Genomic DNA, 22,518 nt, shown 5'->3' with positions numbered 1-22,518 from the left:
CTGCCCCAGTCCCACATCATTTCTGCCTTCCCCCAGGTTCACATCTACCCCTTACTCCCATTCCCACTTCTGTTCCTCCTGCAGCTGTGGAGGTTCTTCATCCTCCTTGACCAGGCCTGGGGAGGAGGCTGCTCCAGTGAATCTTCATGTACATCCCTCTGAGGATGGGATCAGCTCCAGAAGGAGCCCTCTTCTCTGCCTTTCCAATCCTCATTTTTCAGGATATAGGGAAAGGGAGGAAGGAGGAACAGAGGAGCACTGCTCCTCGGCTCATTCTGCTCCCTCCTTCCTTCCTTCCTGTGAAAATTGTATCGGTTGTTCCCTGTCTCCTCCTCCCCTACCTACAGAATTCTATTGGTCCCTAAGGAGAGGTGAAGAGAGTTCTGGTTCCCCTTCCTGCAGCAGCTGTAATTAGCTGTTCTTTCACAAGAGGCTGGGAACTGGGAAAGGCAACCAACCAGAGCTTTTGGGAATCATGTGAAGTCTACACCATCTCTGGTCAGGCATTCGGAGACTGCCTCAGCAGGGGCCACAATCACATTACTTACTATGAAGTCAGGACAGTTAGCAAAACTGCAACCATGGTAACTGTGCAAAGTTAAACATGAGATTGCGTATTAATTTTTCTACAATGTCCTGGGTTTCTGATGTTGTGAAAAATCAGGCCATTAATCCCTCTACACCTCAGTTTCCAGTCTATAAAATAGGGGTGAAAACACTATTTCAAATTCACCAATATACAAGTGCTTTGAGATCGTCTGAGAGAAAGTGCTATAGCATTGCAAAGTGCTATTCTAAGAAGGCTACTATTACAGATTGTGTGTAAAATTTTCAAAAGTACCTACATAAGATGGCTGTCTGTCTAACTCCCATTGATTTAAATTGGAGTTAGGCACCTAACATGTTTAGGCACTTTGAAAATCCCAGTAAGTCCCTATCTGTATCATGAAAGCCATATCCAGGCTTCCATGACCTAAAGTCTAAGAATTCTTGCAAGCAGTGTCTGTTGGTCCATGCATGCACCCTTGTCTTCCTTGTGCTTTCAAGAAATGGCATAAAGGCAGACCGGACTGACCACCTCTCCAGTTCCTTTTCTAGTGCAAATCCAGTAAATATCCAAAGCAGAGAAGAAGGAGGGTTCATGGAATGCACATAGGGACCACACATCTCAAAGAACCTCCAATTATAAGGTAAGTAGCTTCCTCTTCGAGTGTAGGTCCCTGTTTGTATTCCACTGTAAGTGACTTACAAGCAGTAATCAAGTAGAAGGAGCATGCAAGAATGCAAACAGCAGAGCCAGTTGGAGAACTGCTTTCCCAAAGGATGCCTCAGTGGCTCGAGGCATCTAAAGCATAATGTCTTGTGAACATATGGATGGAACTCCATGTAGCTGCCTTGCAAATGACAAGTAAGGATACTTCATGAAATGATGCCACTGAAGTGGCTTGTGCTCTTGTAGAATGAGCCCTCACACCATGAGCTGGAGGAAGATACAACAACTGGTAACAGCCTGAGAGCCACTTAGAAATCCTCTGGTAGGATATAGCTTGACCTCGGACTTGTTCTGCTGTGGCAAGACATAATCTAGGTGATTTTCTAATTATTTTTGTCTTTTGCAGGTAGAAGGACAGAGTACATCATACACTGAGGGAGTGAAGTCTCCTCTCATCAGATGCATGCAGTTTTTGGGGAAAAAAACCCAGACACCACACATGCAGGTAAGAGGATTGACTGGTTTATGTGAAACACTAAAACTACTTTGGGGGTAAATTTTGGATGTAGTCATAAAGAGACTTTGTCCTTATGGAATATAGTGTATGATGGATCTGCCAGTAGGTTTCCCAGCTTATCCACCCTCCAGACTAAGGCGATGACCACAAGAAATGCCATTTTCCTTGCTAAGTGAGACATTGAACCACTAGCTATGTGTTCCAGGGGAGGCTTGGTGAGTGCCAAAAGTAAATAATTTAAGTCCCAATGAGGAGTAGGCTTCTTTACTGACTGGAAAGTTCTGATTAGGCCCTTTAAGAATCTGCTACTCAATGGGTGAGTGAAAATTGAATAGCCATCTGATGATGGATGGCGCACACTAAATTACTTCCAGGTGGATTTGTATAAAACTGAGGAAAAGTCCAGATGTTTTGTGAGAAAGTCCAAAAATGAGGGGACTATCCTCTATCTGCTGACTCAGGAGATAGATGTTTCTGCTATGCCCAGATGGAAATGTGCCACTTGGCTGAATAGCACTTCCTAGTGGAGCAATTTCTGCAATTAAGGATAGTTTGTATGACTTCAGAGCAAGAATGCCCTAATGTTGATGCCCATCCAAAAAATAAGCCATGACATGAAGTGCTTCAGGTTTGGGATGTCTGATCTTGCCCTTCTCTTGGGGTCAAGAGATAAGGAAAGGATACGATGCTGATTGGAATCCAAAATGACAGTCCTAGGAGATTTGGGCACCAAAACTGTCTGGGCTAATTGGGGACAATGAGGATGACTTGTGCCCTGTCCTAATGAATATTCCTTAAGACCCAAGGCAGGAGCGGTAAGGGAGGAAAGGCATAGTTCAGATGGTCTGACCAGGGGAGAAGGAGAGCATTTTCCTGAGAATGTTGTCCAAGACGTCCTCTGAAGCCATGTGAGTTGCATATCTTGTTTGTTTGTGAGGCAAACGGATCCCACTTGGGGGTTTTCCTTTGAGCAGAGCTGCTGAATTGTGCAATTTTCACTCGTGATCAATGGCAAAATGTCAGCCAATACAGTATGAGTTTCTGGAAAGTAAGCCACTGGTGATTTGATCCCCCCCCTCCCGTTTCTTATCCACAATACCATCTCTCTCCCCTCAGCAACAGAAAGCGTTGAATGAACCTTGTGAGCTTCTCTGCCTGCTTGGAGTTCCGGAAGATTGGTGTGCATCTTGAGGTGTTCAAGTGCCCTGTGCCATATGATTATCCATGTGGGCTCCCCAGCCTAAGAGAGAGGCATCAGTGAGGATCATCTTGTGTGGCAAAGGTAGTCAGAAGGGGCACTCACATATACTTTAATGTGGCGGAAGGATCACCATTGAGAAGATGCTACTCTGGAAGAAATTCTTACCATGGTATTCATGCTGTGTTTGGTTGGTGAATACACTGTCTGGAACCTGTCTGCAGGAAACCAAGGTGGTGTCTCACAAATGGTGTAACAAAGTGCATGAAGCTATGTGCCCCAGGAAGGAAAGGCAAGTTCTGACTAGAGCTTCAGGTTATGTGCAACCCAATCTATATTAGGTTGCTCATGGTTCAAAACCTGTAGTTAAGCTGTTGCTGAGAATAGTCACTAGTCTGTGTCAGAGTGAGGTCAGACTTTTCCAAGTTCACACTAAGTCCTAGGGAAGAAAGCGGTTGACTCATCAATGAAGTTGACTTATAGGCTTCTTGAGATGTCTTGGCAACAAGAAGCCAATCAATGAGCTGCTACTACTACCAGAAAGACCTTGGTGACGACCCTAGGGGCAGAGGGGAGGCCGAATGAGAGCACCCTGTAATGAAAGTGGTGAATCTGAGAAAACACCTCTGGGCTGGCTAAATATCCATGTGTAAGCATCCTTCATTATCAAGAGCTGTAAACCAAATGGCTTTTTTTCCAGAGATGGGATTATTGATGCTAGAGTGACAATGCAAAATCTCTGTGTGTGAATAAAGTGGTTGAGATTGCAGAGATCGAGGATAGGTTTTCAACCACCTGTCTTCTTGGGCACTAGGAAGTACATAGAGTAAAAACATTTCCTGGTGTTGAAGGGGTAGTTGCTCTATTGCTTCTGCCTGAGAAACCCCTTGTGAAAATGGTACCTGAAGAGGGACTGGGATTTTGGAGGAGTAAAGCAGAAGCGGGTTTTGGAGGAGGGAAATAAAACTTGATTGCATAGCCAGAATAGATGATATCTAATACCCACTTGTCCACTATTATACCACTATGGTGCTAAATATCCCCTGAAAGTAATGTGGGGAATTGAACAGTAGTGACATAAATGGCTTGTAGGAATTGAATGCCCATCAAAAATATCTTTTCAACAGGGGATGGGATTGAGATTATGTAAAAGTTGGAGGAGCAGGGAAATGAGACTTCTGTACTCTGTCTCTCACAAGAAAGGTCATAAAGACCACTGGTGATCAAACTGGTGAGATGCCAGTCTAGGTTTGTAAAACTGGCTATGATACTTCCTTTTGGGGGCAGGTGTATTTTCATTGAAAAAAAAACAAAAACAAAAAACACAGGTTTCATCAAAGGTGAAGTCCTCCACGGTGTTTCAAACCTCCCTAGAAAACCCTGAAGCATGCAACCATGACTCATGGTGCATCACAATATCCAGTCCCATCAACCTAGATGTGTCTACTGCATCAACTGATGACTGAAGTGTGGTTCTGGCCAGCCGTTTGCTCTCTTCAGTAACAGCCTGGAAGTGACCTCTGCCCTGCTGTGGTAGCTTGTCCACAAAAATCTGTGAATTTGGAATAGCTGAGATAGTTGTACTTAGCCAACAGCCCTTGACTGTTCCCTATACAAAACTGAAGGCTAGTAGATGTGAAGACCTTTCTTCCCACAACTCAAGATGCTTAGCCTTCTTGTCAGAAGTGATTTATGATGTTGTCTAGATTTCTCTGTGGCAGCCTGGATGACCAGAGAGTTTGGTGCAGGGTGGTTAAAATGAAATTCTGCTCCTTTAGCTGGAACTAAACAACATTTCTTTGCCCTCTTTGGGGTAGCAGCACATGTGGCTGATGCATACCAGAGTGCTTTAGTAGGTTCCAGAATAGCTTTATTAACTGGAAGTGCTATTCAGCTGGATCTGGTGATTTATAGGATATCCAGGAGTTTGTGTTGAGGGTCATGAACCTCCTCTAGGGAGATGTGGAGTTCCTCTACCACCCTTTGCCATAAATGTTGAAGGAGTTTACGGTCATCCAGAGGGGACAGAGATGCCAGTGTGATTGCTTCATCCAGAGAAGATGATGACAATCTTGTCAGTACCGGTGGAATCAACGGAACTGATGTGTATGCCTCTTCTTCCATGGAGTCAGGAGAAGGCTCTTACTGTTCCCTTACAGGACAAGGGTGGAGCAATTTCCTGGCAGAATGCATGGGCTCTCTATATCGGGCATACAGGTCACATATTCCCCAACCCATTGGTTTAGGAGGAAGTTAGGTGGGTCCTCAAGGCACAGGGTATCAATGGTCCCAAAGCAAATACTGAGGTAGAGGTTGGTACCAGGCTGCTCTAAAACTTCTCAGAGGAGCAGATGGAAGCTCCTCTAGAGGATTGGATTCTCCCTAGAAAGAGAAGAAAGGGTCCAGATCCAACAGTGGTACTGATGGAGGAAAGGCACAGCTGGCAGATGAAAGAGGACATAGGGCTTCTATCAAAGGTAACATTCCCTGGGGGAGTCACCACCTCCGTAGTGAGAGAAGGTCCTGATGATGTGGAAAACTGAGACTTGGGAAAAGCAAAGACATCTTCTGGTGCAGTACAAGTCTGACTTCCCTGGAATGTGAGGGGTCTGATCTGTTCATGCTGATGAGTGTAGGAGGAGGGACTCTGTGTGTGGCCAGAGTGGGAAATAATGACAGTACGACTGTGCCAGAATTGACTGATCCTGACATTTTCATTTGGATGGTACCGGTGAAGAGGGTGTTGCTGGTACAGGGCCCAATACCGGTAGAGCTCTGGGTTTGTGGACTTTAGAGTCATGGCCCTGGGACTTAGCATGCCCTAAATCAGGGGTCAGCAACCTTTCAGAAGTGGGGTGCCGAGTCTTCATTTATTCACTCTAATTTAAGGTTTTGCATGCCAGTAATACATTTTAAGGTTTTTAGAAGGTCTCTTTCTACAAGTCTATAATATATAACTAAACTATTGTATATAAAGTAATTAAGGTTTTTTTAAATGTTTAAGAAGCTTCATTTAAAATTAAATTAAAATGCAGAGCCCCCTGGACCGGTGGCCAGGACCCAGGCAATGTGAGTGCCGCTGAAAATCAGCTCGTGTGCCACTTTCGGCACGCGTGCCATAGGTTGCCTACCCCTGTCCTAAATCTTTAGGCGTTGAACAAGCAGATATGTTCAATGTAGGTGGAGTTGTGTCAGATGCTTGTGTGAGTAGTCTCTGCCTTCCCAATGAGACCAATTAAGGGGAATCTGTACCCAGAGATACCCCCAAACAGAGTTGGAGCATGCCTTCCGCCATGAGGTATATTTCGATTCAGGCTGATGTACAGGGTGGGTGCTTCAGACTGGGTTTGATTGTGGCCTGATGGCCTTCTACATGAGGTGTTTTCTAAGGTCCATATGTGTATTCCAGTATGTATTTCCCTCTTCTCATGGTACTGCTAGGGAAAGAGCAGCAGATGTTACACCTAGCCGCATTGTGTGTCTCCGTAAGACAGCACAAACAGCGCTGGTGGTTATCGCTGACCAAGAATGAATGGGAGCAGGACACAGTTTTTGAAGCCTGGATTTCTGGATATAGTCCAATACCCATAATGGGGCATGAGTAGGGAAGGTAGGGTGACCAGAGGGCAAGTGTGAAAAATCAGGACAGGGGGTGGGGGGGAGGGGTTTATAGGGGCCTATATAAGAAAAAGCTCCCTTTACTAACTATAAAGAACTATATGCAAGAAGCTTTAAGGCAAACTTTGAAATATTTTCAGATGGAAGAAAATCAAAGGAAAGCTCCAGACACTGGAGGGTCTGATACAGGCCATGTGACAGTAAGAAGAAATTGGAAAGGTGGTCAGTCTGCTCCACCCTTTATGCCTTCACTGAAAAGCATAAGGAAGGCCAGGACGCATGCGTGAACCAACAGACAGTGCTTCCAAGAATTCTCTGATTCCAGGTACATGACGCACATGCACATCCCCAGACTGGAATACACATAAGGAGGAATGTGTGGTGGTGTCGCAGGGAAATCTTCCTCACCAGAGAACAGCTATTTAAAATTAGGTAAAATAAAATTCTTGACAGTGTCACTCTAAAGAAAACAGACCCAACCAAAATGAATTTGGAAGTTACAGATTAGTAGGTCAAAGGCTCTCTTTTACTAAATAGGACATCATCTGTCCCTTAAAAAGTGTGATGATATAATGCTTTAATGCCTTCTTTCTCTGGGCACTGGTATGAAATATTTCCAGCCAAGTTCAGTATATTACTCTTTTTAATACACATTCATAGCATAAATCATCAGAATCGAAAGGGAGTTATTAGTTACAGTGAGAGCGGGTGAAACTTTTGTTACAGAATCCAAAGCCATACAGATCTTGCCTGGTTTTCTGTTGTAATAAATGCAAATCTCAGCTCACATTGTGTCAAAAAAATTGCTAAAGTTCCTGTGTCTGTTGAGCACTCCCTGGGTCCAGCTGTTAGTAACCTCTGGGCTGAGTTTTAAGTGAACTTGGGCTGATCTATGGTTTTGCATCAAAACCATGGGAAATTCAATTATTTTCATGGTTTTGGCAGGAAACCAAATGAAACACTGCATTTCTAACTGAGTTTCATTTTGAGTTTTCAGTTTTATTTGAATCCGAAACTTAAAGCATGATTCAGGGAGGCATTTACCTGAATGTAGTTCTAGAGCAATTCCACTGATTTAATTGGAGTCATTCCAGTTTTACACCATTTAAAATGAAAACTTTGACCCACGCGTAGAAGCAGAAGAAAGGGTTCCTATAAAGCCTGCAAACGCCTACTACCAAACACTGCTTATTTCCATGATGAGGTGTTTGTAAGATCATGCTCTTGAATGTTATTTGAAGCTAATTACATACTAATGCTTCAGTCATTTAGTTTTTTTTAAATAGCATAAAGATCTTGTCTTCACTATAAACAGCCTGTTTAAAAAAAAAAGGCTATATTTAAGTTCCCAAATACACGAAAAAAACCACTAGTGCCTTATTTTTCCGAGCTTCCCAAATGAAACTTTTCTAGTAGATTACCAAATACATTACTCTGGAAACTATCACACAAACAGAACATTGGTGTAGAAGAATCCAGTCACAAAGGGAGGAACAGAGAAACAAGAAATCCAAAGTAGAATTCATATAGTATGTCTGGTATGGATTTCACCTTTTCAAAAAGTGCATTGCAGTTTTTAAACTAGCTACTGATTTTTTCCTTAATATGCCAATTTATACCCCAAATGTTCTGGAAAAAAATCTCTCATTCAAGAGAAAGATTCCTTCCAGTCTTTCCATCTTTTAAGGATTATTAACTTGGCCACTGAATATGCCAGCAAAACATTTCTTCTTTTCATTGTCAGACCACCACTGATTTTGAGCCCAAATATGCATAACTCAAGGTCTTATGTTTAAATCCAATCTAATATTCAAAAGCAAAGGAAAAGTACAGTTTCAAGCCCAGCAGACCACTATCCTCCTTGTGATGTCTCCATTTATATGTTGACTATTTGTGCTCTTAACTGCTATCATAGGAGCTGGAAAAAATCCCATGTAGTATTTTAATATTCTTTTGACTGGAGTAATTGCATACCTCATCCTATATTTTTTTCCATTCATGAATCACTTTCTTTTGCTATCTTGTTCCCATCTCATGTGAGATGGAGCCAATATTTTCTTATCTACATTCAAATATTTATTTATATACATTCAGTCAGTATGAATCTTCCTCACTGTCGTTAAAGCTACCACAGTTCTGGTGCTTATTTCTTGTTTAAAGCAGGGACACATTTTGAAAAGTGACAGTATGTAAACAGCATTTTTATTGGCTCTCAATAAGCTCCATATCAAGTTTGTTCAGTTTACAAGTTAAAAGTCGTTTCTTTTCTCACTACGAGCCATGCAACTCAAGCTGTTATCTGAAAGTCATACTGTGTTTTTTCTGACTCATGCAACATATCTTCTTTAGTACAGGTTGCTGTTTTAAGTCAAGAGTTCTGGGTGGTTTATTCAGTACATTACACATTTGCCTGTTTTATCTCAGACCTATATCTATGGCTGTCAAAAGTGATTAGTGATTATTGGTGTCTCAATTTGGGGGTGTTTAACTTGGGACACCTTAAAGAGCTTGAGTTACAGAGGAAGAGTGACTCAGGACTTTCAAAATGATCACTCAAAATGAGATCACCCCCTCTCGTTTAAAAGAAGTCCCGCATTGAGCTCCCAGAGAATAAGGCTCACAAACTCGCCAGTCACTCTGAAAATCTTGGATTTATATCTCGAATAAAGTTGACAAAAGGTTAACATACTGAATGGAGGCAGAGGAGAAATCTTGACTTAGAACAGCTACTTACACTAAACAATATTCAATATCAGCATATTAAAAGAACTGGCTGATTTGCGCACTATTGTTCAATCCTCTAACTCAAAACAACCACACAACCCTTTGGAAATTTGGTGGATGAAAAAAAGCTCTGCCCTGGATTCAGATCTTATATACCAAATTTCATCAGAGAGTGAGTTGTTACATCTAAATACAGTTAATATTACTCTAAACTTTAACTGTAATAACATTAAACAGAAATACTGAAGCATCCTTAAAGACAGCACTTCCAGTGTGCCGGTGTCTTTGTAAACTATATGAAGATGGCACTATAAAAGATACAGCCAATCTTACTTTACAATGAATCCTAGGAATGCATAATACTGTACTAGTGTACAGTCAGGTAATCTACTGTCCCTTTAAATACATCTAAATATTAGGTCTAGGATGGATCAATCTGAGAAAAATGCTAAAATATAACAGCTAAAGTTAATACTTACTTTATACTTGCTTTTCTACGAGACTTAAAATGAAAAAGGCTTTCCAACTATTATAAGATGTACAGTCTTAATCTACATTTCAATAAGATATTTAAAGGCAGTGCTGAAACTGTCAAGGACCCTTTCTTAAGCCTAAGAGAGGCCTACAAAGGAATGCTGACAGTTTCGTTTTCTGTGACACAGAAGCATTATTTTATCAAGAAAATGTTGTTATACTCTGATTCATCTCAGCACTTCCCTTTGCAGACTCTTTGCAACCCCCACTTGTGTTTGGTGGTATAGAAGCTGTAGTATCACCTGTACCTTCAAGAATCCTTATGATAAAGGTAGATGAAATGATCTAAATAAATGTATATTCTTTAGTTTCATTTGTAGCCTCTTGGTGCAAATGCAACAAGAATAAAATCCCTCGCTAAGAGGTGTGTAAACTGTAAACATGTTCTAAGATATATTGTTTGACTTGCATCATCTTCATCCTTTACTACTACTACAGAAGTCACTAAAATCATTCTCTGCAGCTACATTCTTCACATTTTTATTGTGAGCACTAAAATAATTTTTTTCTGTATGGTTCCTTTTTTGTTTATATTATATGCACATAAAGACACACAATAGATTAGAGAGAGAAAAAAAATTAGGTCAAGCACTTTTTAATTAATGCTCTTTCATTACAAACATGATCCTAGCAAAAAAGGTTTTACTCTTGTATGTTAAATGTATATGTATAGTCCATAAACAGTTTCTAATTAGTCACATGTGTATTCCAATGTGGAGTGGTGTCTTACAAACCAACACTGAACTGTATAAGAAACTGTCAGTCAGATCAAAAGTCAACTGAAAATCATCTAATTTTCAGAGCTGAGATGGTGTCACAGTTAGTTAGCCATAAATGTTTAAAACAGCAACCAAACTTTTGTTCTAATTGAGTTGAAAGGCTGCATGCTTTGATGTCTTTGCTTTTATCATTTGTATATAGCCTAAAACTGCAGATTTTGCTTTCCTCTTGGAAATAGTAGACAGTACTTCTTATTGAAAATATACAGGTAGGTCAATCAATATTTACAGAGCCAGCATACAGTTTTCAACCATGCATGTAATCACTTACAGCACAAGTCCTCAAAAGTGAAATTACAGTAGTTTCTCATTACTATTTAACCTTTCCTTTCTGTCAATTGTTGACCAAGTCATACAAAAAATGCATCTTCAGAATAATATCTGGAACTATATCCTACTTTTCATACTCATGTGAAAGGTCCCATTTACATCAATGGTGTCATTTTTCAATTCTTTGTTTTTTCAGCAGGGGAGAGGGGAGCAGGGTCTATTTGCAGAAAATGTGTTTGAACAACAAAATATACAAGACATGCCTAGAGTTGGAGACTCGTGTAATAGAAACTTGAGAGGCGCCAATGAAAGGTTCAGTCCTAATCTCATTATTGTAACATTCTTCTCTGTAACAAATGTGAAATAAACTTGGAATGTCAGGTGGGAGTGGAAATGAAGCAACAGAGGCCCAGCCACACTTTAAGAAAGAAAGTGTAGATGTAGACCCCTGTTTGTGATCCACTGCTCAGCAGTTAACATAAGGAGCAAGGAAGGTCTAGTTAGACACACCCCTTCCTTTTTTAACGAGACATATAAATTTCCACTATCAAAACGAATTCATCTTAATGTGTTAAAGCAAAAGTAGCTAGCAAAATTCATACCTCCCCACTTGTTGGGGATTATAAAGTGCCGATCCAAAGCCCACTGAAGTCAGTGGAAAGACTCCTATTAATTTCAATGGGTTCTGGCTCACACGAATTATTGCCCTTCCTCGCACTATGGTGAGATGTGGTAAAAGTGCCATCATGCAATTGTATCCAAGACAGAGCCCCAGCATAGCTGATATAGCAGTATGTATCTGTGTAATCAGCAGTGCCCAAGCTGTTACACAGTGTGATACAGGTCTGCTGCAGCTCTGCCAATAAAGTACTGTTGGACCAGTTCCTGTGTGCACGTACATTAGGATTCACTTCCCTCCTGATAATAGGTGAGCCTGTATCAAAAGCTATGCAATTGCCAGTATCTATTTAATCTTGTGCATAAAAAGGGAGGGGAGATGAAAGGAGACTAGCAAGAAGAAGAGAAATGTACTTCTTAGTTACATGGTGGATTGCCCTCCCTACACTAAACGAAGCACCTGGCAAGTGGCATATTCTGCACATAGCTCAGCCCTCACATACATGCAGCTGCTCAGATCTGACATACAGATGTCACATTTTAGACTTGCTACTGTCAGATTAATGGAGGCAACACACATAGATACTGCACTGAGAGAGAGTTATCCATATCCAGTCACTGTGATTATCATAGAATAGAGGCCTATTGGCTAATATGTCATCTCTCTGCCTCTGAAATGTTGTTTTTTGTTATACATTTAACAGCACTTTATCTAGTCTACTGTAATGTTAAACATCTGTAAGGAGGGAGTTTCAACTACTAATCTGGTGAGTCTATTCCATAGTCCATCAGATTTCACTTTTAAGAAGCTTTTCCCTGATTTGCTCTGAAAGGGAATTTTCTCAGCCAATCAGAATGTTGGGACAGTAACTGACTTGTAAGAGAAAACTTTTTTCAAAGTTATGCACACCCCTGCATTTTGATTGATTCTGGTACTCGATTTGTATAATCACTGGTGGTTCTTTTACAATAGACAGTATGTGAATCCCCGTAGATGACTCTCAGGCACCAGTTATTAGCTAGAGTTCAGAGATTTGCATAATCATTCTATGGGTATTTTTCATTCACTACACTGTGAATACGGTGATATGTATTTTCTGTTGGCTCCTGTAGTGTTTGCCAGCAATAAAAATGTTGCCTCCACTTATTCTTTCCTTCAGCTGAAAACTTCAAAATCCACATGAATGAGAAGGAAGAAATATTAGAAAAAGCAAAGAATATGTGCAAAGGACACTGCAGAGAGGGAAAAATACTAGAATCCTGTCCCTCCTTTTTTCTGAATTCTGCTCAGGGAAGTTAATGAAAGTCATCCCCTCCAAACTCCCTTCTCTCCCTACAAGTCAGGAAAGTTCTTGTCCCCAGAACTTCTGTAATGCCTGTGTTCCGTGTTTGTTTTATCAGCTTCTTCCTCTCAATATCATTTTAATACTCAGCATCAACAAAAACACAATCTAGGGAGATGAAAATCTTTGCTGACCTGCAGAGCAGGGCAAAGGAGGAAGAAAAGGGAGGGGAAATTAAAAGGAAGACAAGGGGAGTTGTGACTTTATCTTGGAATTGTAACTTGGCCCAGACTTGCCTGAAGCTCAGGCCAGGTGCAACCAAATTAGTCACAACATTTGCAAACCTGCCCACAGTTATGATCTGTAATGACGCCTGCGCATTTCTCGTGGCTGTGTGTGTTTCTTTGTGAAGGTTATATACAGCTCTGATTAACATCCATGCTACCTAAAGAAAAACAACATAGGAGAAAGAAGTGAGTGGTCTGTCCTTAGTCTTAGAGGGCATTCAGATACTATGGTGAGTGGCCTTATAGAAATCTCTATAAATAGACATCTGGCACTTGGGAGTCAATGTTAGAGCATAGCGGCCCATGCTATTACGTTAAGCGCATATATATATATATATATATGCATACACACTGTCATAAACATACAGCTAAGGGTAGCATAAAACCCCTCTTTTCCCTGTGAAGGGTTAATTCTCTTGTACCTGTAAAGGGTTAAGAAGCTCAGATAACTTGGTCAGGTGCCACCCAGAAGGACCCATAAGAGGAGAAGATACCTTCCCCCACAGACTTGAAAGTTTTTTGTCTGCGTCTCCGGAGTCAATAAGGAAACAGGGCAGGGAAAATACATCTCCCTACGCCATATCTGAACTAAGCATCTAGTCTTGCAGAAATAGTAAGTAATAGCAAAGAAATGCGTTAGATTACCTTATGTTTTAGCTTGTGGATTTTCCCTGTGCTAATAGGGAGGTTTATCCCTCTTTTTGTAACTTTAAAGTTTTGCCTAGAGGGGAATTCCTCTGTGTTTTTGAATCTTTTGTTATTCTGTAAAGTACTTACCATCCTGATTTTACAGAGATGATTCTCTTACCTTTTCTTTAATTAAAATTCTTATTTTAAGAACTCAATTGTTTTTTCATTGTTCTTAAGATCCAACGGTTTGGGTCTGTGTTCACCTGTACCAATTGGTGAGAATATTATTCTCAAGCCTTCCCCAGGAAAGGGGGGTGCAGGGCTTGGGGGAAAATTTTGACGGGGGGAATAGGACTCCAAGTGGTCCTTTCCCTGATTCTTTGTCTAAATCACTTGGTGGTGGAAGCATACTGTTCAAGGCAAGCTGGAATTTGTGCCTTGGGAAAAGTTTTTAACCTAAGCTGGTAAAAATAAGCTTAGGGGGTCTTTCATGCAGGTCCCCACATCTGTATTCCAGAGTTCAAAGTGGGGAAGGAACCCTGACACACACTAAAAGAATTTCTGTCCCAAAGAATTTATAATATGTGAAGGCAAGACAGATAATGGGTAGGAGAAAAGAAATATTATGATCTCTATTTTCCAGCTGAGGAACAGAGGGATTAAGAGCAGTCTCACCCTGCTTACACCAATGTAAAACCAGTGTAAATCCATGGATTTCAGAGGAGATACTCTGAATTTTCTCTAGTGGGAGAGAGAGGATAATCAGGCCTAAAACAAGTAGTCTAAGGTCACACACGAGTCTATGGCAAAGCTGGAAATTGAACTCTAATCTTCTAAGACCCTAGTACTATGCTTTTTTTTTTTTTTTTTTTTTTTGTGGGGCGGGGGAGACTATCCTACCTGTTCTGCACAGTTAGCCAGAAGGTGCCTGGGGTTCAAGGGGAAGGTTCCCCCAAATTTTTTCATATAAACAAAACAATCCATTGTCTCTCCTTGTGATGGAGGGTACTTACTTCCTGAGTGCCTCCTAGAGGCTGGGTGTGGTACTGCACTCTTTTTCCTGCCTCTGGAATCCCCTGTTGGCTGCCAACCTCGCAAGGCAGGTCTTTGGGGGCTCAGCCTTCCAGTCAAATTACCCAGTCAATACAAACCCCTTCTGAGATACCACAGAATTCATCAAACTGTCTACCCCACCAGTGTCTTCAGCACCATCTCTGCACCATTTAAATCTAGTCCTTCACTCAGGCCTTTAAAGGCATCTTGTCCTATTCTCCTGGCTTGGGCCACTTCACCAATGTCCTGTAGGGAACCCAGGTCTGCCTACTACTCCAGGTTCCAGCCCACTGACCCTACAAACAGCAGCCATGTACCATCCCACCTAATTTGTTGCTGCTGTTTTCCCTGGTCCTGGTCCTTTACCTTCACTCATTTCCTTATGATTATAGTTCTCAGGTACCCACTTTCCCAGGTCCAGTAAATGCACCCAGTCAAGCCCCTCTGGCCTGAGAGTAGCACCCTTCCTCCCTTCTTCTGGTCCCAGCCAGGAGCTGACCCCTTAAGGCCCTGCAGCTCCTTTTATCTGAGTAGCAGCAAGAGCAGGAAAGAGGATAGCAGTTCATCTAACTCAGCTTTGGTTGAAATCAGAAAAGCTGCAGGGTTTGTGGAAACAGGGCATCTAGTGGCCATTATTTTTCTCTCTTATGGTGTTACCTTTTAAACTATACTCAAGTTCTCTGTGGCACTGGCCTGGCGTGATGAGACTTCAGTGAGATACAGCATATAAAAGCATACATAGTAAGTGTGATGAATTGCAATGACAAGGTTGGGTTGGAGGTAACTTGTGAATGATCTAGTAAATTGAAAATGTCTGCACACTTTGCCCTGTAGCAGTGAAGAGAGAATATGGGCAGTGCCAAGTTGTGTGCTACAGGCAGGAGCCTTGTAAGAACAAAAGAGAAACATACCATGCCCTACTATCACACCCAGCTTCTTAACTAGCTCTTTAGAAAACAAATATATAGCATCAGCAATCAACCACATTATTATTAATAATGCAGTTAGAAGTGTGGAGGAGGTGAATTTGATCCAGCATTTGAATTATGTACCATTAAAATGAAAATCTCTGCCTCGGTGCCCAGAGAACACAGACACTGCTATAAAACCTAATACACGGTATACAAAGACATGCAACTAACTAAAACCTAACTCAAGTCATGAATAAAAATAATGCTGTAATATTTTGCACTGCAGAGCATCTTTCATCCAAGGTTTTAAAACACATTTTAAAACACATTAATTGATAAACAGAACACCCATGTGAAATATGAGATTATCCCTATTTTTCAGGTATGGAAACTGAGTCAAAGAGATGCCAACATCACAGCATCAGTGATAGAATCGTGAACAGAATACAGGAACCCTGACACCCACTCCCTCATTCTAACCTCTAGACAAGCTGTTTCTTTCTAATTCCAATCTTAAACATACAGCAGCCACCAGCTGCAGTCCCCTTCCACTTTCTAAACAGCCCCTCTACTTCCTCACACAGGCTTTAAAATCTTGGACAGATACCTCACAATAGCTGATATAATATTGTATATCTAGTGCATCAAGAGATGGCTGAACCTTCCAGAGTTCGAGTCACATGGGTGTAGGAGCAGTAAGCAAGTGGTTCCCACATTCCACCAGTCCAGTTACTGAGAGCATGGGCTAAATTGCCCATAATACTCTGCTCTTTCATTATCTTAACTCCTGATTCAACCCGACTTCTTTCCCCACAGAAATCTCCCTACCTCTTCCTGGGCCTGAAGAAGAGGATACAGCTGGGAAAACATGCAAGAAGCCCCACATGCTGCCTCTGGGATAAGAGGGCTAACCTGAATCAGCCCCACAGAGGCCTATTCCCTACTCTGTGACTGGCCTTTGCTTTCTGAACTTTGAGTAGGGCATTCAAGGGCCTGATCCGAAGCGTACAGAATTCAATGGAAACTCTCTCCTTGATACCAGTGGGCTTTGGATCAGGTCTCAAGTGGGGTTTGTGAAGTTGCAACATGACCTGAGACCCCCGGTGGCAGAAGGTGATAGTGCAGCCAATAGTACAGCACCCACACTATTGATACTTGCCAGTCTCCATAGCATGGCTGACAACTGGTCATAAACCTATCAGACCCTAATTGCCAACTGTGCTTAATAATGCTTGATAAATATTACTAAATTTCGGTTGATAATGTTGCTCCATATTTCAGAACTGTATAAAAACTGCCCACTATTTAGAAAAGGAGATTCCATATGGAACAATACCAGGCAGATCCAAGAGTTGTCCAATATATTCTTTTCCTTTGCCTTTCTTTCATTTCACCACTTCTGCTCATATGTATTGTTACTTCTATTGCTGAGTTAGAGGCATAATCCTATAAGAACAAGACTGTACAAAATAAGTGACTGATTATATTCACACTGAAGTCAAGATTATTAGTGTTTAGATTGTGGTGGCATAATGTGCCAGACATTTCCAAACTCAGAGCAAGACAAAATCGCTATTCAAATCGCATACAGTTTAAATGGTTACCATCTGAATTCAAAGGGAGATTTAACGATAGAAGACAGGGCCTTAATACAGAAAAAGGTACAAAACAGTGCATTTTACAATTGTCATGGATTTATTTGACATCACCCTTGCAATTTATATTAATCTCATGCTGAATAACCAACTTGTTCTTTACCTGGTTTCATACTTCTCATGCCTGTGCAATATTTGATTTTATTACATATATGTCTCAAAGTATAAAAAATAAGAGAAACCACTTCCAGTCTTTCCATCTTTTAAAGGTTATCAACTTGGCCATTTCTTGCTTCCACTCCTGTTGGACCATTCCTGCAGCCCAGCCTAAGTATGTACAACAAGAAGGAAGGTCTGGTATCCAGCATCAATCTATCATTGTAAAAAATCTTTCCTGAATTGTACAATACCTGTACTGGGCCCCACAAAGAACTTGGTTACAAGTTGGCCACTTTCGTTTTCCCTATATTTAAGCAGCACAATGGGATTCAAATGATTTCCGTACATTATTTTAAAATAAACTCACTTTGGATTGGAGGCCTTTGCATACCTGAGTCCCTTTTTTAAAAACATTGTGTTGCTGATAATTTTGTTTCTATATATTATGTACCTCACTTGAGAAAGAGTCGATGTTTTACGAACTCTGTACAGATTTTATATTGCATACATTAGATACAAATCTACTTGTTTCTAACTTTAAAACAACTGCATCACAGTCTAAAAAATACTTTCCCAAATTTTGTTCATCTCAACATGTTTTTTTTTAAATTTCATATAGTGTTTGCCATTAAAAAGTCAATATATACTAAGAGATGCCATACAGAGTTTTTTCCTTCTTATCCTGAGAAGAGGGTATCATGCCAGAGTGTATCCAGGCCAATTCACTTGTGTGTTAGTATAGCTCAAAGTGATTGTTGAAGGTAGAAGAGTGAATTTGGTGTTTAGACTTCATAAAACTAATGGGACATTACTTGCATTGTTTTCACTTATCTGAATCCTGGTACTATGCAGCAGCAAACATTTACATTTTGTATACCCCAACAACTAAATAATCCATCAAAGAAGCCATGTGGCGTGCTAATGAAGGACTTTAACAGAAGAGTGCTACTTTCCAAGCAAATAGCCATTGTTTATGATGACCACAGCTGAAAGAATCAAAGTGCATTCCTCACTCACCATCATCAAAGGAAAATCCCATGTGGGTAGAGCAGAGCTCAGCAACCTTTCAGAAGTGGTGTGCCAAGTCTTCGTTTATTCACTCTAATTTAAGGTTTTGCGTGCCAGTAATACATTTTAACGTTTTTAGAAAGTCTCTTTCTATAAGTCTATAATATATAACTAAACTATTGTTGTATGTAAAGTAAATAAGGTTTTTTAAATGTTTAAGAAGCTTCATTTAAAATTAAATTAAAATGCAGAGCCCGCCCCAGACCGGTGGCCAGGACCCAGGAAGTGTGAGTGCCACTGAAAATCAGCTCGAGTGCCACCTTCGGCACATGTACCATAGGTTGCTTACCCCTGGGGTAGAGACACTGTCAACTGTTTTCTGTTGGAAGAAGTTATAAATATGGATTCGAGGAAAGATCGTTTGTATATGGACTATCTGGACTCTTACAGGGAAGTGTGCCAGATCCAAAGCAGAGATCCCCAGACACAATCTGGATACCCTGTAAAGACTTTCGGGAAGTTGGCAGTTTATCACATCACTGCCACCATTTGGAATTACAAACTGTGACTCACCTGTGCATATATTTTACCTACTTTAACCTCTCAATCACGCATCTCTTTTTCTTAGCGTATACATCTTTAATTAGTTTACTATAGAACTGGCTACCAGTGTGATCTTTGGTGTAAGGTCTAGAGTACCAACTGATCTGGGGCAAGTGACTGGTCTCTTGGGCCTGGAAGCAACCTGATGTGGTGTGATTTTTGGTGTAAGTAATCCTTCATCTCAAAGTTCAGTTTGTCTGGGTGGCAAGATAGGCTGGAGAGTCTAAAGGGATTGTCTGTGACTCCATGGTAAGACTGGTTTAGTGATCCAGGTGTTCACATTTGTTACTGTTTTGGTGAAATCTAATTATAGAATACCCCACCAGCTTAGGAGGCCTTCCCTGTTTTCTGACAATCTGCCCTGAGGTAGGCACTTTCAGTTGTGAGCCACTCCAGAGAAGCGTGACAAGTAACTGTTGGTAAATACTGACTTTTTAAAAATGGTGAGCTGTTTATTTACTGGGGTATATTTTAAAACAGCAGCCTTCCTATTATGGGTGCAATTTCCACCTTTCATTTTTGTCTCATGAAAGTATATTTGATTCATCTTTGTACCCAGTGCTTAATTTGTAATGAAAGAGGTGCCAGGGCTCAAGCTGGGTGGCCAGCGAGCGGCAGCTGATGGCCAGGTACTCAGCTCTGAAGGCAGAAGTAATGGTATGGCATATTGCTACCCTTACTTCTGTGCTGCTTCTGATGGCAGTGCTGCCTTCAGAGCTGGGTGGCTGGAGAGCAGTGGCTGCTGGCCAGGAGCCCAGAGATGATGAATCTATGAGCTGCCAAGCCTAGAGGCACCAGGGCTCAGTCCCAGCAAGCCCCAGCACACATTAAGCATGGTTTGTACCCAAAATTTGCTTCTGCAAGCACAAAAATAGAGGTGCAAGTTTTGCAGTTGGAAATTTCACCTGTAAAAAGGAGGCCAGCTATCTGAATATGCCACATTAGAAACCATGGGCCAAATTATCTGGCCTGTTCTGCCCCCATTATGACATTGCAATGGCACAATAGGAGCGAAAGCAGCCAGACCTTCCTTGATGGGATTCTGCATGAGGAAGTCCACTGTGTGTATTGAGACAGCACAGATGACTCCTATGCCACCCATCTTGCACCCCCAATATAGAGCTTATGTTGGTGTCATGTCAGGTATGAGCAGGACACATGATATGCCCTGGTAAGCTGGTGCATAGATCTTTGATAGCTACAGCCAGTGATGTAGTGTAGAGCAGTCCCCAAGGCTACTCTGGTCTATGACAGGGATACAGAACAGGCTGAAAGTCTACAGAGCTGCAATCTCTTCCTTTCTCACTTCTTTTCTCAATTGTACCCACTGGAAGGTGGGCACAACTGAGAATCGGGATCCATCAGTCATATGCAGTGACTGGAAGAACACACATGGCTCATTTTGATTTCCCATAAGTCCTGTTACTGTGGGAGTTACTTGTTCATATAGCAAGACAGAATCTGGTTGATTATTATTAAATGTGGTTCCATTTGAATGTATTATTATGTTGGAAGGTGCTAATGGCTGCCATCAATCACAGCCTGGTTAAAGCTGATGAGGGTACGAAACATCTATCATTCAGACTAAATAGAAGGATTAAATGGCCCTTTGTTTAGCTGAAACAGTAGAAGCCACTGCCAAAGGCGCTAGACAGCATTGCCAGGCCTGAGCAGAAGATAAACCATGAGGGCCAAGGAATTTCCCTGGGGACTGATTGCAAACACAGAGGCTGGGGTATTGACTGGTTTCAAAGTGAGTGAGAGAGAGAGCGCACAACTAGAAAGCCAGAAGAAAACAAGAGATACAATGGTGATCAAGGTTGTAGGAAGATGCCAAGCAGAAAAAGCTACTTTGGGGCACAGTACTTGCTGTCTCCTGTTTCTTTCAACTGTGTTCAGAGAAACAGGACTTTGCAGGCATTCTTTTGCACCAAAGAAATACCTGACTCATATAATCAATTTTTCCTCCTGATGGAAACAACCCCAAATAGTGGATAACCAGTTGGGCCAAAAGGTTGAACACTAGTGCAAGAGGCACTATCATGCCTTTCCACTTGTATTGAGGATGGATGAACTGGTTAGGGTAAAATGATAACCAACTTGTACCTTCACCCCAAAACTCAAACCAAACCCAAACTTCTGTTGAATTTTCCATTTTTGGTTCAACTTGCATTTCCAATTTTTGGGAAGAACCAGAAGCAGAAAGACAAAGGCCTGTCCTTGCAATAGTTTGTAATAAGCCTATGATATACAGCAGATAACTGAAAAGCTGTACAATGTTTCTGTCTGAATGTTTCGGATATATCTGCATAAGCTGCTGAATTTTTGGATGTTTAGAACATGCAGACATTTGAAGACTGACCCATCATTACCCCTGTTATGTTTTTATCCACCCAGTCTTCATATTTATACAAATTCTCACATATAAATTGGTCTAAATGCAACAATATCTGTTACCAATCCTTGATTATGTTTCCTTGGTGGTGGTGGTGGGTTTGGTTTTTTTAAAACATGTTTTCTGTTTATAAGCCAAGACTTCTCAGCCCTGGTAATTAATGAAGCTAAGCATTGGCCACTGACATCTGATTATCATTGACAATGTGTTTTCTCCATTTAAAAATACTGGCTGATACTTTAACAGCAATATTATTCAGTAGTTACACTTCCATATCTTAAAATTTGAAGTAGTCCGTCAGGCAGAACAGGAAAGGAGGAAAAAAAGATTCCCCCCTCCCCTTTGCCTTTCACATAGCTGATGAAAAGAAAAATGTTTCCAGTTTTGCTGTGCATTTTCCTGTAAATTTGTCACACATCTCTAATCATTTCTACTAAATGTGGTTACTAGCTTCAGTGACAGTTTTGTTGGGGGGAAATCACAATCCTTAAAAAAAATGTGCACATTTTATTAGTTTCTTTTTGAAAATTGTTATCATCGCTGCAAATGTGTCTCCATCCTAGAAGTGGAACACTAAGGGAACCATTGCAAGGCAGAGGATGTGAGGGAATCTTATCACAGCAACGAGTGGGAATGCATTTCCTTGTAGTTCCTGTAATAGTAGTGGTAATTCTTGACTAAAAGGCCATAATGATAATATCTGGAAAATGGCACAGTGCTCTCTGAAATGTAACATGAATATTCCGGAGCAAGATGATAACCAGCTGCAAACAAAACAAATTAATTCATAAAATTATATAGCTCTACTTTGCATTGCTTTAAAGATAAATGTGTGAAGGGTGAAGGAAGCTTCAAACCAGCATTTTTAAGTTGCTAGCTTATAAAAAAGGCATCTGAAGGAGTAAGAGCTTAGCAAGTAGGAAGCCCCAGAACTGCCATTTCAAGTGTTTTGTTTTGTTTTCAAAATGTACTTGATTGAGGATAAAAGGAGGACGAGGAAACCTTAAGTAGCACTTTCAAGTACAGATGGACCACTCTAAGAGCAGAATTTTAGTCTAGGATCACTATTACATATTGTACATTTAGTCCACAAGCAGAATTTCCATTAATGCTGCAGTCAGGC

General features: G+C 41.0%; 1 long non-coding RNA gene across 2 annotated transcripts; it reads left to right on the top strand.

Annotated features, from left to right (window-relative positions):
• Positions 1-1,110: 1,110 nt before the first annotated feature.
• On the top strand, positions 1,111-17,765 carry LOC120375145. 2 transcript variants are annotated; one of them, XR_005586458.1, is made up of 5 exons: positions 1,111-1,190; positions 1,620-1,718; positions 2,847-3,012; positions 6,687-6,871; positions 16,452-17,765. It is a non-coding gene; the product is annotated as an uncharacterized LOC120375145 (long non-coding RNA). The 2 variants fall into 2 exon arrangements; XR_005586457.1 differs by lacking the exon at positions 16,452-17,765 and having other exon boundaries at positions 6,687-6,991.
• The last annotated feature ends 4,753 nt before the right edge of the window (positions 17,766-22,518 follow it).

Source organism: Mauremys reevesii, linkage group 11, assembly GCF_016161935.1.
Source record: "Mauremys reevesii isolate NIE-2019 linkage group 11, ASM1616193v1, whole genome shotgun sequence".
NCBI lineage: Eukaryota > Metazoa > Chordata > Testudines > Geoemydidae > Mauremys > Mauremys reevesii.
Note: the sequence above shows the minus strand (reverse complement) of the source record. Positions and strands in the feature narration are given on the sequence as shown.